Consider the following 15,422-nt stretch of genomic DNA (forward strand, 5'->3'; position numbering starts at 1 on the left):
GGAGGGAAGCGGGCCGCGTGGGCCTCAGAATCACCTGTGGGGCTATGTAAGAGGCGAAAAGGGTGCACAGGTCTGATAAGCAGAGATTCTCATTCAATAGGTCTGGGTTTATTTGAGGAAAATCACAGACAATTCTGATTCTTGGCTGAGAATCCCTGCAGAGCTAAAGGCAACTCTGGCTCCCTGATGAAGGAATGGGTGGGGCTAGGAGACCTTTTCAAATGAGCGGACAACATTCTAGGTGCCACTAGAGATTTATTTGGATGTATAGTTGGTTTGGTAGAATGAGCCAGATTTATAAAGTCCTTGAAAACCAGATAACAGTAGTTTAAGAGATATAGAATAGGGAGGCATTGTATAATATAAAGACTTGTACCTTAAAATGTACAGTCTAATTAAAGAAACAAAGACAAACCAAAATAACCAAAGAATTTGAATCAACGAAGAGGCTTGAGCACACACAACGACCTTATCTTCCTTCTTTTTTTTTTCTTATAAAATGTAAGTTTTAATATATGACAGCAAGGAACACCCCGGAGGCTGCCAGCGCATGTGACTTCGTGTTTCTGTGCTACATGAGACTAGTGTCCTCGTCTTCCATCGTGACAACCCTTCTCTCTCCCCCAACCCTCTCCCCCCCCCACAGTGCCAACGGGCTCTGGGCAAAGCTGCCCCGTTTTCTTTTAACCTAAGGGATGCCATGGTTTGGCTGACTATGTTTGACTACCACCACTGAAGGCAGCTGATGTCTCAAGCAGCTGGATACTGTGGCGATGGGAATCAGAGGAGGTACTAGCATGGAGGGCGGGGGTGCAGGGTCAAGGTCGTCTGGGTTATCAGGAGCCAGTCTGTGCCACAGAACCATCGGCAGCTGCCTTCGTAAGGCACCTCGGTCTGGCATTCGGAAAACCACCCTGTCTTGCCAGAGCCCCTTGGTCTTGGTTAGCAAAAACTGTATCTGATCTAAATCATGCTTTCAATCAGAAGAAATCACATTCCTTCTTTTCCCTTTCTAATATATTCCAATGTGTCTTTTTTTCTCAATTTTGATAAGCAAATTGTACCACCATCTTATTCTGAGATGCTCCTTTTTAAAAGCTGTAGATCACATTAATGGAAGTGTTTACTGCTGGGAATATTTTCCATGTACAATGATTTGTAACCCTCTTATCTCAACTAGTTGCACATTATTAGTTCACATCCAGTTCAATTTATAAATTAAGAGAGGTGCCTTTTGTCTGTACAAAAATCAATGCATATTTATGAACTTCTTTTATTCAAATATATTTTCACACATCTTATCTAAATACATAAAATGCAGAAGTCCATGTGAGTTTGGCAGTGTGGCCCAGGAGGGCCTGAGACTAACACATCCACCTTGGCAAAAGGACAGACAATGTCTCTTACGGTTGGAAAAAATAGCCTTTTGTGTGTTTATTTGGTTTACAAAATATACTCAAAATGCTATTATTAGCTGAATTTGTGATTTCCTTTTGAATTTCTGAGTTATTCTTATTTATTTTTCCCATTTTGTTTTTGCACCAAGGAGACCGCAGTCAAAAAGAAAGTTACTCAGCAACTGATTTCCTCTCTTTGGACTGAAAAATTAAACAGATACTAAATTATGACAGTGAATTTAGAAAGGAGAGCTCCAAGGGCTTGAAAGAACATATCTGGGATGATATGATGCTTCTAAGAGTATTGCAATCACATTGTGGCGATCACCGGAGCATGCCGCATAACTACCTCCTTGGCTAATCTGCTGTCTTCTTGGTGATGACTAATCATCTTCTATTAAACAGCAGTACTGCTGGAAGAACTCAACTATACAAGCGTAATGAAGCCAGTATTCTCCCTGGACAGATTAGCTACAACTGACTTGACACATACCATCATAAGGGCTTCAAACCTGACAAACTCTGTGCTTGCTTCTGATTTATGCCATCAAGCTCCTCAGAGAAGAGATGGAATCCAAGTGTTCCGCTTGGTAGTACTGATGTGCTTAACTGCCAGTTAAGGAAAGTTGCCCCTCCCCCTCACATCCCCGCCCCTTGTGCCACCAGAACAAGGGTCCTGCGCCGTGTGCTATCATCAAAGAGCCGAGGCCTGTCGCTCTCTCCTGCTTGTGGTTTAGGGGAGTTTGTGCAAAGGAACTGCTTCTACAGTCTCCCAGCCACCTCTTCACCCCTTGAGGATGTCCAGGTTTTGTGATTTTGTGTGGGGTGGGAGTAGGTGGGTGGGAGGGAGGCGACCACCAGGAAGAGTGAGGGGATGTGACGGGACTCACGTGCTGCGACTTCCAAGTGAGTATGCTGCGAGGCTGCTGCGTCCCAGGTGTGGCTGGCGGGCAGGCAGGCACGGCTGTTCCTCAGATGATGGTGGGCACCCTCCTGCTGCTGCTTTTCCGGTTATTGTTTCTCCTGGACAGGTTAGGGATGGCCATGAGCACTCAGTGCTCATTGGGGCAGCCATACTCCAGGGCACATTGATGCATTCCTGCCTCGAGGCCTGCCAGGTGTAGGCCAGCACTGTGTTCCCATGGGCATCTTGGGCCATGACGTCCACCCGGTACCAGATCAGGAGCTGCACCAGGACCACATTTCCCTTGTGGCAGGCCAGATGCAGTGCAGTGCGGCCATCTCTGTCTCCCTCCCCAAAGGTTTCTTCCACCTTGTCCCAGGAGCTGTGCACCAGCAGCAGGACGGCCATCTGCAGGTCTTCGTCTGCGGTGGCCCGAAGCGGGTGCTGGCCCAGGGACAGCTCTGTGCAGGGTAGCGGGGCCAGGAAGAGCTTCTGCTCGTACTTGGCATGGATCCATTGTTCCTTCTCTTTCCTTGTGGAGTCTACTAAGGGTTTCATCCGCCCCTGGCTGCTCTCTTCCCAGACGCTGTTGAATATCTCGTTCCCAATGGATGACATCATCTTGATAAGCTCAACTGGCCAGTCATCCAGGTCCAGAGATCAGACTCGGGAAAGGTGGGTGCCAAGATTCCAGTGGATCCCTAAGCACTTGATGCACATGAGCACTCCCAAGTTCAAACGGGCCCAGTTAGGATTCTGCGTCTCGCAGTTCACACAGTGGGAGTTCCCGTGCATGTGTCAGATTGACTGCAGGGCCATGGCCTCACTCTGGTTCATCAGCTGGGACTTGTTCTTGCTGCTCTTGCACGACTGCAGGCTGGCCAGGATGGCCAGGATCTGGCTCTCGATGGCTTGGACCCAGGTGTCCTGCTCCTCATTCGTCGTGGCTTCAAAGTGCCACGTTTGGCCAGTGAGGGACACAATGATAAAGTTTTCTTGTTCTTCAGCAGTGTCATACAGGCCATCAGCTTTGAAGTTGCTGGTGGTTTTCTGCCTATAGTGCTTCTTTCTGTTGGTGTGAGGGGAGGTGGGCTGGTGGTGCTGGAGTTACTGGGACTGGAGCATACAGAGTCACCCACCCCGTGTCACTGCTAATGGCCGAGTTTGCAATGACTGTAGCCTGACTCCACTGGTTGGCTCTGGAGACTGAGTAGGAGTGCTGGTGCATACCATCTGGTTGGCTGTTGAAGAAGACCAGGCTGATGCCACTTGCCAACTGAGACCCAGATGCACTAGTGACATTCCCTGAATTGGGTGAGATGTGTAAACTCCTCATGTGCTTGGATAGGCCATTGGTTTTAGGTCTGGAGATGGGCACGCAGGCCGACGTGGCTCAGGGTAGCCTCTTCCCTGGGACTTTCATAGTGGTTCTCAGAAGGTCAGTCTCCTTACCATGAACATTCTGCATGTAATCATGTAAACTTGGATGATAGGTCTGCATACCATTGTCACACAGGGTGACATATTTCTTTTTCCACTCTTTATTCAACGATTTGCCACTCTGCTTCAACATCATGCCCTGTATAATTGGCATGGCTTGGCTGCTCCCAATGCCATATGCATGACTCTCTAGGCCTTTCTACTCTTTGGGTTGCTCCCTTTCTGAGAGGTGAACAGGTTCGACCCCACTTGGACTGTTTGTGAACTGCTTGTGAATGGGTGTGGGCGTGTTGGCAGTGGGAGGAACATCCATCTGAAGTTCCTTCTGGCTGATGCTGGGAGTCGATGGAACGGAGGAGGAATAGTTGCTTAAACTCCTACCTCCATTACTTGTCTAGTTGATGTGCATGGTGGACACCTGTGCAGAACAGATGGTGGAATGGCTTGGAGAACTGGGCAGCGACTTGCAGGGTCCTATGGGCAGCTGCTGCTTCTTCCTTGTGGCAACAATCTTCTGGGCAACCTCCTGGAAGTCCCTCTCCACATTCAGCCCACACATAGCACACGTCTACATAGTACGTGCACCACTTCAGGTCGTTGGAGCACTTCCTTACCCTGGCATCATCAATGACCCTTGGGTTAGTGGAACTTATGGCATCCTGGGTTCCCACCAGAACCAGAGGAATCTCGCTCATGTTCCGATAGTTGGCCATTCCACTGTAGTAAACAGTCTGGAAACTTATTTCATCCTCCAAGCTGAAAACAAATATAACTGCATCCACCGACATGGCAAACTGCACCTCCGGGGGGGGGGGGGGAGTCCCCTTCATATTTAATCAGCAGCAGATAGCTCTGTCCATCAACAACAATCTCTTTCTTGAACCTGCCACCACTTTGAGCTCCGGGACAGATCGACTCAGCGTCCATTCCTAGCTGTTCACAAAGGCATCTTCGATGGCGATGACATGCTCCCGGATCTGGTTCTGCAGCACCGGCTCCTCCACGCGCTCCAGCAGCTTGTAGATGGAGTAGACGTTGGGGTGGACCGACTCGAAGTGCTGGATCTCGGCCGGGATGGCAGCCAAGTTGGCCAGCTGCTGCTGGTAGTTCATGTTGCAGGCACCAGGCCGGCAGCCGCCTGCCCCCGCCGCCCCTGCCCCCGCCCCAGAAGCCTGGCCTCCCGCGGCGGGTGGAGGAGGCTCGAGAAAGGCGGGTGGAGTAGGCGCGGGGCTGGCCCGCGGTCTCAATTCATGGCAGGGACAAGCGGCTGGCCAGCCAGCAGCCAGCGAGCAGGCCGGCGTCTCAACACGCCACCCCGAGAAAGCGCGCCCCCACCTGGAGCGCGCCCCTACCTGCAGCGCCCCACGGCGGGCGTGACGGGCCCAGGAGGAGGCTCGCTAGAGCGCCTTCCTGCGAGGCAGCCTCTTTCCAGCCCTAGGCCCCGCTCCGCCGAGCAGCCATTAAAAGCCCTGGCAGCCGCTGAGCGCTTAGCTCCGAGCTCCGAGCTCCGAGCGCCGGGGCCGGGGGCGAGGGCCGATTCCCGGGCAGTGTGGCTGCTCCGCTCCGGGCGCCCGGCCGCGGCCTTCTTTCTTAAAACTGATGACATAATGCTTTTTTTTTTTTTTTTTTTTAAGCCAAGGGAACAAAATGTTGTTCCATCAATGAGCCAGGAATATTGAGGAATCCCTGAAAGATTGAAAATAAGACTTATGGGCTGGTTTATAGCAGAATGGGCAGGGCTGAATAGCAGATTAACAAGAAGGAAAAGAAAATGGATCTAAACATTGCAACATTTGAATGACAAAAGCTGTATAAACAAAAACCAGCAAGAATGATGGTGAGGGTTGGGGAGTTAAAAAGAAAAAAATGTCCCAAATTTGCACCAAAACACATCTTATTAAAAGGGCCCACTTAGAGTTCTTAAAATAATTAATGAAAAAATATCCTGTCCTAGATAAACTCTAGGAGAAAGAGAATCAAGAGATTTTTATATGGAAATGTTATCTATAAAACAATGGAAATTAGTTTGCCCTTGAATTTCTCAGTGGCAATATCTTCAGGGCTAACTCTGGAATCCTTTAGGCTAACCAACAGTAAAGTGAGAGGAAAATAAAAACGTTCTCAGACATGAAAGTATTCAGAAAGTTTACCATCTCATTGAATGACTTGAAAATGACTCCTGCAAAATGAACAACGAATTACAAAAAAGATGTCCCAGATTCTCATCCCCAACAGATGAGGCAACAGACATTGAGTACATACTACGTGCGCTCTACACAGATTATCTCATTTTCTTCCCAATAACTCTGAAAAGGGTACAATTATGATGCCCATTTTAAAGTGAAGAAACTGATATACAGATGTGAACCAGAATATATGAAAGAATGATAGGCAATAAAACATAAAATATATTATTGAATCAAAAAGTTATTGGTGCATAATATAAAAAAGAGAGAGTTTTTACAAAGATATTCTGGAGCTAAATCCCAGATCGATAACTGCAAAGCAAGTGTCAGAGGCTGTGTGAAGTTGCTTCATTAGAAAGACTCCATCGGGGAACAGTAGCTACCCTTAGAGTCCCCACTTGATTGGATTTGCAGTAACCTAAGACCTATCAGTCATCTGTGGCAGCTGATCTGTGAAGTGAATGGGAATGAGGTGGGAACCATCACAGTAGCATCTTTCTCTCCTTTGATGGTAACACTTATCTCTGCAATTCTCCAGGAATGTAGCATTGCTTTTGATGTACTGTTTTGGCACCCCACTTGGTACTTCCTACCGGAATAGCCTTTACACCATGGGTGAGTGTACCAATGTAGGAATTGTGCCAGTTGCTAAGATTACCTATTCCAGCTATTCACTTGGCAACTAGGGCCCTTGACCACAGGATGAATTCACAGTCCCACTAGCCCTGCCCAAAGGTGAACCTGGGCCAGAATTCAGTTCATTTGTCACCCAACCTCTATAAGCTCAAAATGTTGATGGCAAACAGCAACATTTTGGGTCCCAGAAATTAGTGTTAGTTTGGGATTTGCATATGATAGTCACTAAAAAGTTTGGGTATTTCCTTTTCTCCAGAGCAATTATCTATAAGGGAGCACAAACTCTTTGGGGAGATGAAAGTTTGCATGCAGTCTTAGGTACAATATTTCCACAGCGTCCTTATTCAAGAATATTTGGGCTATGCTCAAAAGGCTGTGGATCTGGGATCTGATTTAGTACTGGTAATGGGGTGACAAGTTGTATCTCTCTTGCTCAGGAGAGGTCTCTGTTCCCCAGACATAAAGCTGTGTTTTGTGGGTTGTTTTTTGTTTTTTTTTTTAGAGACAGGATCTCACTCTGTTGCCCAGGATGGAATGCAGTGGCATAATCATAGCTCACTGAAGACCTGAACACCTGGGCTCAAGCAGTCCTCCCTTCTCAGCCTCTTGAGTAGCTAGTCATGCATGCTCCACCATACTTAGCTAATTTTTTTTTTTTTTTTTTTACTTTTTTTTGGAGGGGGAGGTAGGGGTCTTGCTATGTTGCTGATGCTAGTCTCAAACTCCTGGACTGAAGAATGCTCCCACCTTGGCCTCCCAAAACACTGGGATTATAGGCGTGAGTCACTGCCCGGCCTGGATTTGTTTTTGTTATACAAACCAAAAAGACTTAATGGGTTATTTGTTGAGTTCATTCCTTGGGTTCCTAAAATTACTTAACCACATCCAGAGAGCTCCTGGGTCAGACCAATGTGTTTTCCACCCTGCTGCCTATTATGATGACTGGAGCCCACTGTTCTTCTGGTAATTAACGCCCTCCACATGACTGCCTCCCATCCTTGCTTGCCTGTGGGAGTATATTTTAATTTGCAGCTGCTCCTTCCAGCATTCCTGCCCTAGAAAACAGCTGAGATAGAGAGAGAGAGAGAGAGAGAGAGACCCAATTTGGGCCCATCGGATGCCATTGTTCAAGTCTATTTCCTGCAGCAATGACTCCAGGCCTTTGCCATTGCTCTTACATTTCTTACCCTACTCCTGCTCTACCACTAGATGACTTTGCTCCAAACCACCCAGAGCAAATGGAGGCTCTCATACATGAACCCCCTCAACTTTGAGCCCAGTCCTCTAAACTAGTCCCCATCATGTCTTTCCTTCTGGTCTCGGTCGGTGAGGGGGTCATCCATCCTACTTTTGATTTTATCCCCCCAAGCTCCTCTAGGATCATGACCTTACCCTTTGGTTACTGTTACACATATTCAATACCTCTTCACAGACTACTTTCCTATAGCATAAAATTATGCTCTGATCTTACATACACATAACACAGACAGAGGAGAAAGACAGCAGGAAGGAGAAATAAACACTTTCTCTTGAACTACCTCCCACTCCAGCCTTTCCTTTGTGGCCAAATCCTTAAACAGTCTACACTCAGTTTTTTCCCCACCTTTTCATCCACCATTCACTACTCAGTCCATAGCAATCAGCCTGCTACTCAGGACATCTTTCTTTTACCAAAATTATCAATGGCAAACTTACTAATTGACAAGTTTTACAGACTTTTCATCTTACGCGATCTCTGCTGTTTACTGTTGGTGTCTCCTCCCTTTCTGAAAATCTCTCCTCTGTGGGTTTCTATGATGCTGTTGCACTGGGCTTGACTCCTAGCATTCTGCTATATTTCCTCCTTTTGTTGTTCTGTTAATGCCCATGAACATTTAATACAGGGTCTGTCCTTGGCTCTTTGCTTTTTTTTTTTTTTTTTTTTTTTTTGAGAGCAAGTCTCGCTCTTGTCCCCCAGGCTGGAGTGCAATGGCGCAATCTTGGCTCACTGCAACCTCTGCCTCCCAGGTTCAAGTGATTCTCTTGCCTCAGCCTCCTGAGTAGCTGAGATTACAGGAGCCTGCCACCATGCCCAGCTAATTTTTGTATTTTTAGTAGAGACGGGGTTTCACCATGTTGGCCAGGCTGGTCTCGAACTCCTGACCTCAGGTGATCCGCCCGCCTCAGCCCCCCAAAGTGCTGGGATTACAGGCATGAGCCACCACGCCCAGCTGGCTCTTCACCTTTTTATCCATCCCCCTCTTCCTAGGTCAGCTTTCTCATTCTCACAGTTTCAGCTTTGGCTAATGCCTTCCAAACAGCATGTTCATTCGAGCAACAAATATCTTTTAGCTCCTACTGTGTGCCAAGTACTGTCCTAAGAGATGGGACTATAACAGTAAGCAAAACAAAGTTTCTGTTTTTCTGGACATTACCAAAGACAAGCATTAAGCAGATAAAATATAGATGTCAAGTAATGATAAAGGATCTTGCAAAAAATAAACCAGGATAAGACAGTGAGAATGGGGCTGCTGTAAATGGAGTATTTAGAAAACACTTTTGTTTAACTTGTATCATACTGGCTCTCAAAGTGTGGTTCCAAACCAACAGCATCACCTGGGAACTGGCTAGAAATGCACATTATCAGGCCTCACTCGACCTGCTGAATCGGAAAGTAGGGGTGGGGGGATGAGTCCAGCAATCTATGCCTTAACAGGCCCTCCAAGTGATTCTGATGCATGCTGTAGAGGAGTTTCCCATCTCTGTTGCCCCAAATAGATTACAGGTGTGCAGTCTAATACTAATTTTCTTAGCCCATAGGGATAGCTTTAGAGTTGGGGGTTAGAGAGATGCCAAGAACCTCTGGACCAAAGTAGCGTACACCCAGACTTTTCAGAAGGCAACCAAGTGGGATCGGCTGGCATGCCACAGGCCTCCAGGTGGCATGGTAAAAGCCATCCATTGATCTGCTGCAAGAAGCTAAGCGCTGTCAAGGACCTGCTTCCGCCCTCACTTCCAGGTGAAGTTTGTGGTCCCTTGCACATGGAGACTGCACAGCACAGAGCGAGACAGGTGTAGAAGCTACTCTAGCTGCACCACGACAGCTCTTCATAATGCATGTGTTGGGCTCCCTAGAGCTTCTTTCCTTTCCTTTCTTTTCCTTTCCTTTCCCTTTCCCATTCATTCGCATCCATTCTTTCACTCACTCGTTCATTCAATTCATTCATTTATAAATAGAGACAGAGGTCTGTCTAGGTTGCCCAGGCTGGTCTCAAACTCCCGGGCTCAAGAGATCCTCTTGCCTTGGTTTCCCAAAGTGCTGGGATTACAGGCATGAACCACTGTGCCCAGCCTCATTATTATTTGAAATACATTTATTTTTATAAATTTATTTATTTATTTTTGAGACGGATTCTCGCTCTGTCACCCAGGCTGGAGTGCAGTGGCGCAATCGCGGCTCACTGCAACCTCCACCTCCTGGGTTCAAGCCATTCTCCTGCTTCAGCCTCCCAAGTAGCTGAGACTACAGGTGCGTGCCACCATGCCCAGCTAATTTTTTTGTATTTTTAGTAGAGACAGGGTTTCACCATGTTAGCCAGGATGATCTCGATCTCCTGACCTCCTGATCCACCCACCTCGGCCTCCCAAAGTGCTAGGATTACGGGTGTGAGCCACCGCACCTGGCCATTTTGAAATAAGTTTAAAGAAAAAGTTGATTAGATTTGAAACCCATTCACATTATCACAAGAAATATCAAAATTACATTTGTTGATGACAGAAATTAGATTCTTTAAGTTCAACTGTTGTAAATTTTTAAGCGATTGTAAAAATGATTTTTAAAGCTTTTAAAATTGTGTGAACACATTTCTCATTCATGGTAACAAAAATTTAGAGTTCATCATTTAAAAAATTTTGATTAGGAATTTTATGTAGTCATTTCAAACATGAAATTTATATCTGTGGAAGCAAACTCAAGATTCTATTTTAAAAATTTAAAATATTTGTATACAAATTTAGTTTACTGATATTGAATCCCTAACACTTTTTAAAACAATGATTATATATCAAAAATTAATTTTTTCACCAAGCCCTATACAGATACCCTCAAATTCCCTCAAGTTCCCCAGTATGCTATTCAAATAGTATCATTTTCTGTCCTTTAATGGGAAAAGACTGGATGCACTGCACTAGGATCACCTTCTCTCTCTCCCTGTCTGTCCCCTCTTCCCTCTCCACCCCTTCCCTCCCCGCCATACCTCTTCCATAACACTGAACTATAAAGGGACAAAATAGAGTCCTCAGGGTCACACAAGCCACCAGAAATAGGAAATGTATCTTTTTTTTTTTTTTTTTTGAGACAGAGTCTCGCTCTGTTGCCCAGGCTGGAGTGCAGTGGTGCAATCTCGGCTCACTGCAACCTTTGCCTCCCGGGTTCAAGAAATTCTCTGCCTCAGCCTGCTGAGTAGCTGGGATTACAGGCACCTGCCACCATGCCTGGCTAATTTTTTGTATTTTTAGTAGAGACGGGTTTCACCATCTTGGCCAGGCTGGTCTTGAACTCCTGACCTCGTGATCCACCCACTTCAGCCTCCCAAAGTGCTGGGATTACAGGCGTGAGCCACTGCGCCCAGCCCAGAAATGTATCTTTAGTGGAAAAAACCCAGAAAGATGATAAAGTATATTGAAACCATCGCTGGCCAGGATCACTTCGCCATGTGCTGTTTCCTCTTCCGTGTTTTTCTTTTGAAAATCCAGCACAGGATGCTGGAGCCAGAGTCAGCAGCTAGTGAAAGAGTCAGGATCTTGGTTTCAGAAACATAATCCCTCCCGAACTTTAAACCTAAATATTTCATTGTCCACTGTACATTTCTAGACAGATAACCTGCAGACACTTCTAGCTCAATACCTCTGAAGCTGAACTTGGCCCACCCACCTTTACACAAAATCTGTTTCCTTTTTTGTATTCCCTCAGTTGGATGTTAGCCCCATTCACCAGTCACTTTGATTAGAGTCCTGGGAGTCATCACTTTTCCCTGTAAACATAACTCATATCCTCCGTCTCACCTGGACTGTTGCAAGAGTCTCCCCACTGGTCTCTCTGCCTCCATCCTCTTCCCATTTCTTTCTCTTTTTTTTTTTTTTTTTGAGACAGAGTCTCGCTCTGTGGCCCAGGCTGGAGTGCAGTGGCGTGATCTCAGCTCACTGCAAGCTCCACCTCCCAGATTCAAGCCATTCTCCTGCCTCAGCCTCCCGAGTAGCTGGAACTACAGGCGCCCGCTACCACGCCCGGCTAATTATTTATTTTTTTATTTTTAGTAGAGACGGGGTTTCACCGTGTTAGCCAGGATGGTCTCGATCTCCTGATCTCATGATCTGCCCACCTCGGCCTCCCAAAGTGCTGGAATTACAGGCGTGAGCCACCGCGCCAGGCCCATCCTCTTCCCATTTCAATTCACCTTCCACCTTGTCCATAAAGTGACTCTTCTCAATTGCAAATCTTACCATTTTCCTTCCTCACAATGTTTCAATAGCTTCTTTTGTCAATAAGATAAAATATAAGTTTTCTTATATGGTATAAAAGGCTTTTCATTTCTTGGGCTGCCTACCTCTCCGGCCTCATCTTTTGACAGTTTGTCAAACCACTGATTGACCTGCTATCTTTTGTACTGTTTCCTCTGGCTGGAAGGCCCAGCTCTCAAAGTCCGCCTGAGGATCACCTACTCATCCCAGCATGGCCCAAACTGGATCCCCTCTGACTCCACTCAGGTAATGTTACTCACTCCCTTCTTTGTGTTCTCACAGTACCATATAGATCAGTGATTCTCAACCAGGAGCAATTTTGTTTGATGCCATGGGGAAAACACTTGGCAATATCTGAAGATAATTTTGGTCACCACAACTAGGGATGAAGTGCTACAGGCATCTGGTAGAGGCCAGGGATTTTGCTAATGATGCTGCGATGCTAATGATGCTGTTACAATGTACAAGACAGCCCTCCACAGCAAAGAATCATCCAGTCCAAAATGTCAGCAGTGCTAAGGTTGAAAAACCTAGATGTACAACACTTTATCACACTTGTCTGTTTACACATCTGTCTCTCCCTGTTATACTATACGCTCCTCAAGGGCATGCACCATGTCTTACCTTTAAATCCTCAGTGGTGAGCAGTGCAATACATGTAGTAGGTGCTCACTAAGTTTCTATGGAGTGAATTAATGAGACAGAAGTTAAGTAAGTCTCATCTTGTCCCTGCACCTAACAGGCCAACACCTGCATTTCAAAGCAAAGAGGGTAGGAACATAAGATGCTTGGGGTCAAAACAGTTAGGGGATGTGGATCAACCAAAGCAGCTGCAACTTCCGATCAGCTGCTAAGCCTACTAAGGTTGAACTCTCCATCTTTCTCAAGTCCTCTATCCCTTCATGGTCCCCACTCCATAATCCCATGGGACTACCACATTATTTTGATTTTCTCCCTCGGAAATATTTCCTGAATCCAAGCCATCCCCACTGCCAAAGCTGCAGATCAGGCTCTCAGTTGCATCACTTTCCTAGACCACTATTGTGCCCTCCTATTTAGTCTCTCTGCCACCTACAAATTGAGAAAGTCAAATTTAGTAAGTCCTTATAGTTTCCAGCTCTAAAACAACAGGTTTTGTAACATGATGTAGTGCCAATCAATTCCAGCCTTTCCATTAAATAATCCAAATGAATCAGTATTCATGCATTCACTTATTCATATGGATATAATACTTCAAAACACTAACTGGGAATAAGTGTAATACTTTAGAAAGCCTTGCACTCTTTCATAATCTTTCATCTTGGAAACATAAACTCAAAAGTAAACAGCTTTAATTGATCCTCCCTTTCTTCTAGTAACCCAGTTCCCACAGATGTCAGTTTCTTCACAAATCCAAACAAGGAGTAAAGTATTGAGAGTTTCAGAATGTATGCATATCATATTTTCAGCAAAGGGATGAGCAACACTTTCAATTAAAAAGGAATCTAAAAGAAAACAGCAGCATCCTTGTAAAAGTAGATGAGGACAGCCAGCTGGACTTAGCTGCTAACTCAGCACTCCCTTCCCCAACTCCTCCACCTTCCAGCCATGCTGCATTGACCTTTTTATCATGGAATGGTATGCAGCTTCTCTGATTTTGTCATTGTCACTCATAATCCCAGCAGACTTGTGTTATAAGCAGCTGCTTATATTGCTGTTATGTATAGATATAGAAATGTAACTTGTCAGTGGTCAAAGAAGCCAAGGAAACTGAGCAAAGGTGACTGAGAACAAGTGCTCAACATGGGCTCCAACACCCAGTAGGGCCTTTTCTCATTGATTTTTCTCCTACAAGGAATTTCTCTCTTATTGAAAGACAGTACAGTTTGGGGAATATCATTTGACCAGATATCCTGCTCCATTCTTGGAATGAAAAACAGGTGCAATTTTAGTATAAGAGTCTAGCTAGGGATGCGGATGAAATTAATTTATAACAGGATCAGGCTGAGGAAAAACATCAATAAATGCTACAAATAGTTGGTCACTTTTTCTAACAGGGAAATCTCTAAAGGATGATAAAGATGCTAGCTGTGTTTAATAGCAAATGTTAATTCGGGGGAATATGAAATAATCATGATATCTTTCTCTCTTTGAGCCAAACGCAGCTTTGGAATTTTTCTCACTGTAGTGTTGTAGGTAGAAACTATCAACTGAGGCAGGCCCTTGCGAGGAAATATTTATCCTCCTTAGCCCATGCAATGATCAGGTTTAGACAGTAAAAAATCTATTTAAATGACTGGATTGCTCATCTTTTATTTACTTTACTCCCAGTGGCCTAACCTGGAACATACAGAAGAAAGTAGTGGAATTGGTTTTTCCAGACGCACTTCACTTACTTCAGGTGCTCAGTGTTTAATAAGGTTTTGGGAGAGAAAAAAAGCTATTGCTGTGTGAATTCAATAAATATTTTAAAAATTTAAAAAATCAGTGAGCATTATTTCTGCCATCATGTGATCTGAACTATCTGAGTAGTATCATAAGTCTTGGGTGATGGGTTACCTTGACCCACCTCCCTTTCAGTAAGAAACAAATTATTAACAGAAAGTGAAAGAGAAATAAACCTATTCAATGTTTCAAGTCCCTCAGAAGAGGGTGAGGCAGCTCCCCAGTTCGTTGCTAGATCCAGCCTGGCCAATGAACCCTGAAAAAGCCCAACTCCTGCTTTCATCATGGAAGCACGGGACAAAGTGTCTCTTCCTAAAAACAGAAGTTAGACCAGACCCCTTCCTGCCTATGATTCTTCAAGAAGCATTGCATCATCAACATCAGGCGTAAGCATTAATAAAGACCCTAAATAATAACAGAGATGAAACACATCGCAAAGAGAGTTTTCTTTTATCCCCTTTAAAATGTAAATATTCCCAGGAGGAATCAGCCAACATCATTAGGGGTTAATGCATATGTAGAATAACTAGGGCCAGGATATAAAATAAGAAATACGTAGGGAGGAGAGAAAGGCATCCTTGAGACGGCTCCAAGAAGGAAAGTTGGGGATTGAGGCGAAATTTCTGATTTTACCTTAAAGTCACCCTAATTCGATGACCTTTTGTGGTTTTTTTCTTTTTTCTTTTTTACTTGGCCCTGCCCAAGCAGGACCTAAAAACAAACAAACAAAAAAGGTTACTAACAACTGTTCCTCTCCACGAAAATCTGCAGTAAAAGGCAAAAGATGTATTCGTTTTGAAGAGAAACCAGAGCTTGCGATGAGCTTCTGTATCTCCGTCAGCCCTCTAGCATGACATTAGGAACCCTCCAGGAGATGAGTCTTCACAGCCCGGGTTGGCACCTGCAGACACGCACTTTTCAACGCCCGCACCCTGC

General features: G+C 45.3%; 1 non-coding gene and 1 pseudogene across 1 annotated transcript; both read right to left on the reverse strand.

The window, feature by feature from the left end:
* Window positions 1-481: 481 nt before the first annotated feature.
* On the reverse strand, window positions 482-4,853 carry LOC100992349 (arf-GAP with GTPase, ANK repeat and PH domain-containing protein 1-like; annotated as a pseudogene).
* Window positions 4,854-15,189: 10,336 nt separating this feature from the next.
* On the reverse strand, window positions 15,190-15,301 carry LOC112438256 (U5 spliceosomal RNA). Its single transcript, XR_003026709.1, has one exon. It is a non-coding gene; the product is annotated as a U5 spliceosomal RNA (small nuclear RNA).
* Window positions 15,302-15,422: the final 121 nt, after the last annotated feature.

The sequence above is a fragment of the Pan paniscus genome, chromosome 1, assembly GCF_029289425.2.
Source record: "Pan paniscus chromosome 1, NHGRI_mPanPan1-v2.0_pri, whole genome shotgun sequence".
In the NCBI taxonomy this organism is placed as follows: Eukaryota; Metazoa; Chordata; class Mammalia; order Primates; family Hominidae; genus Pan; species Pan paniscus.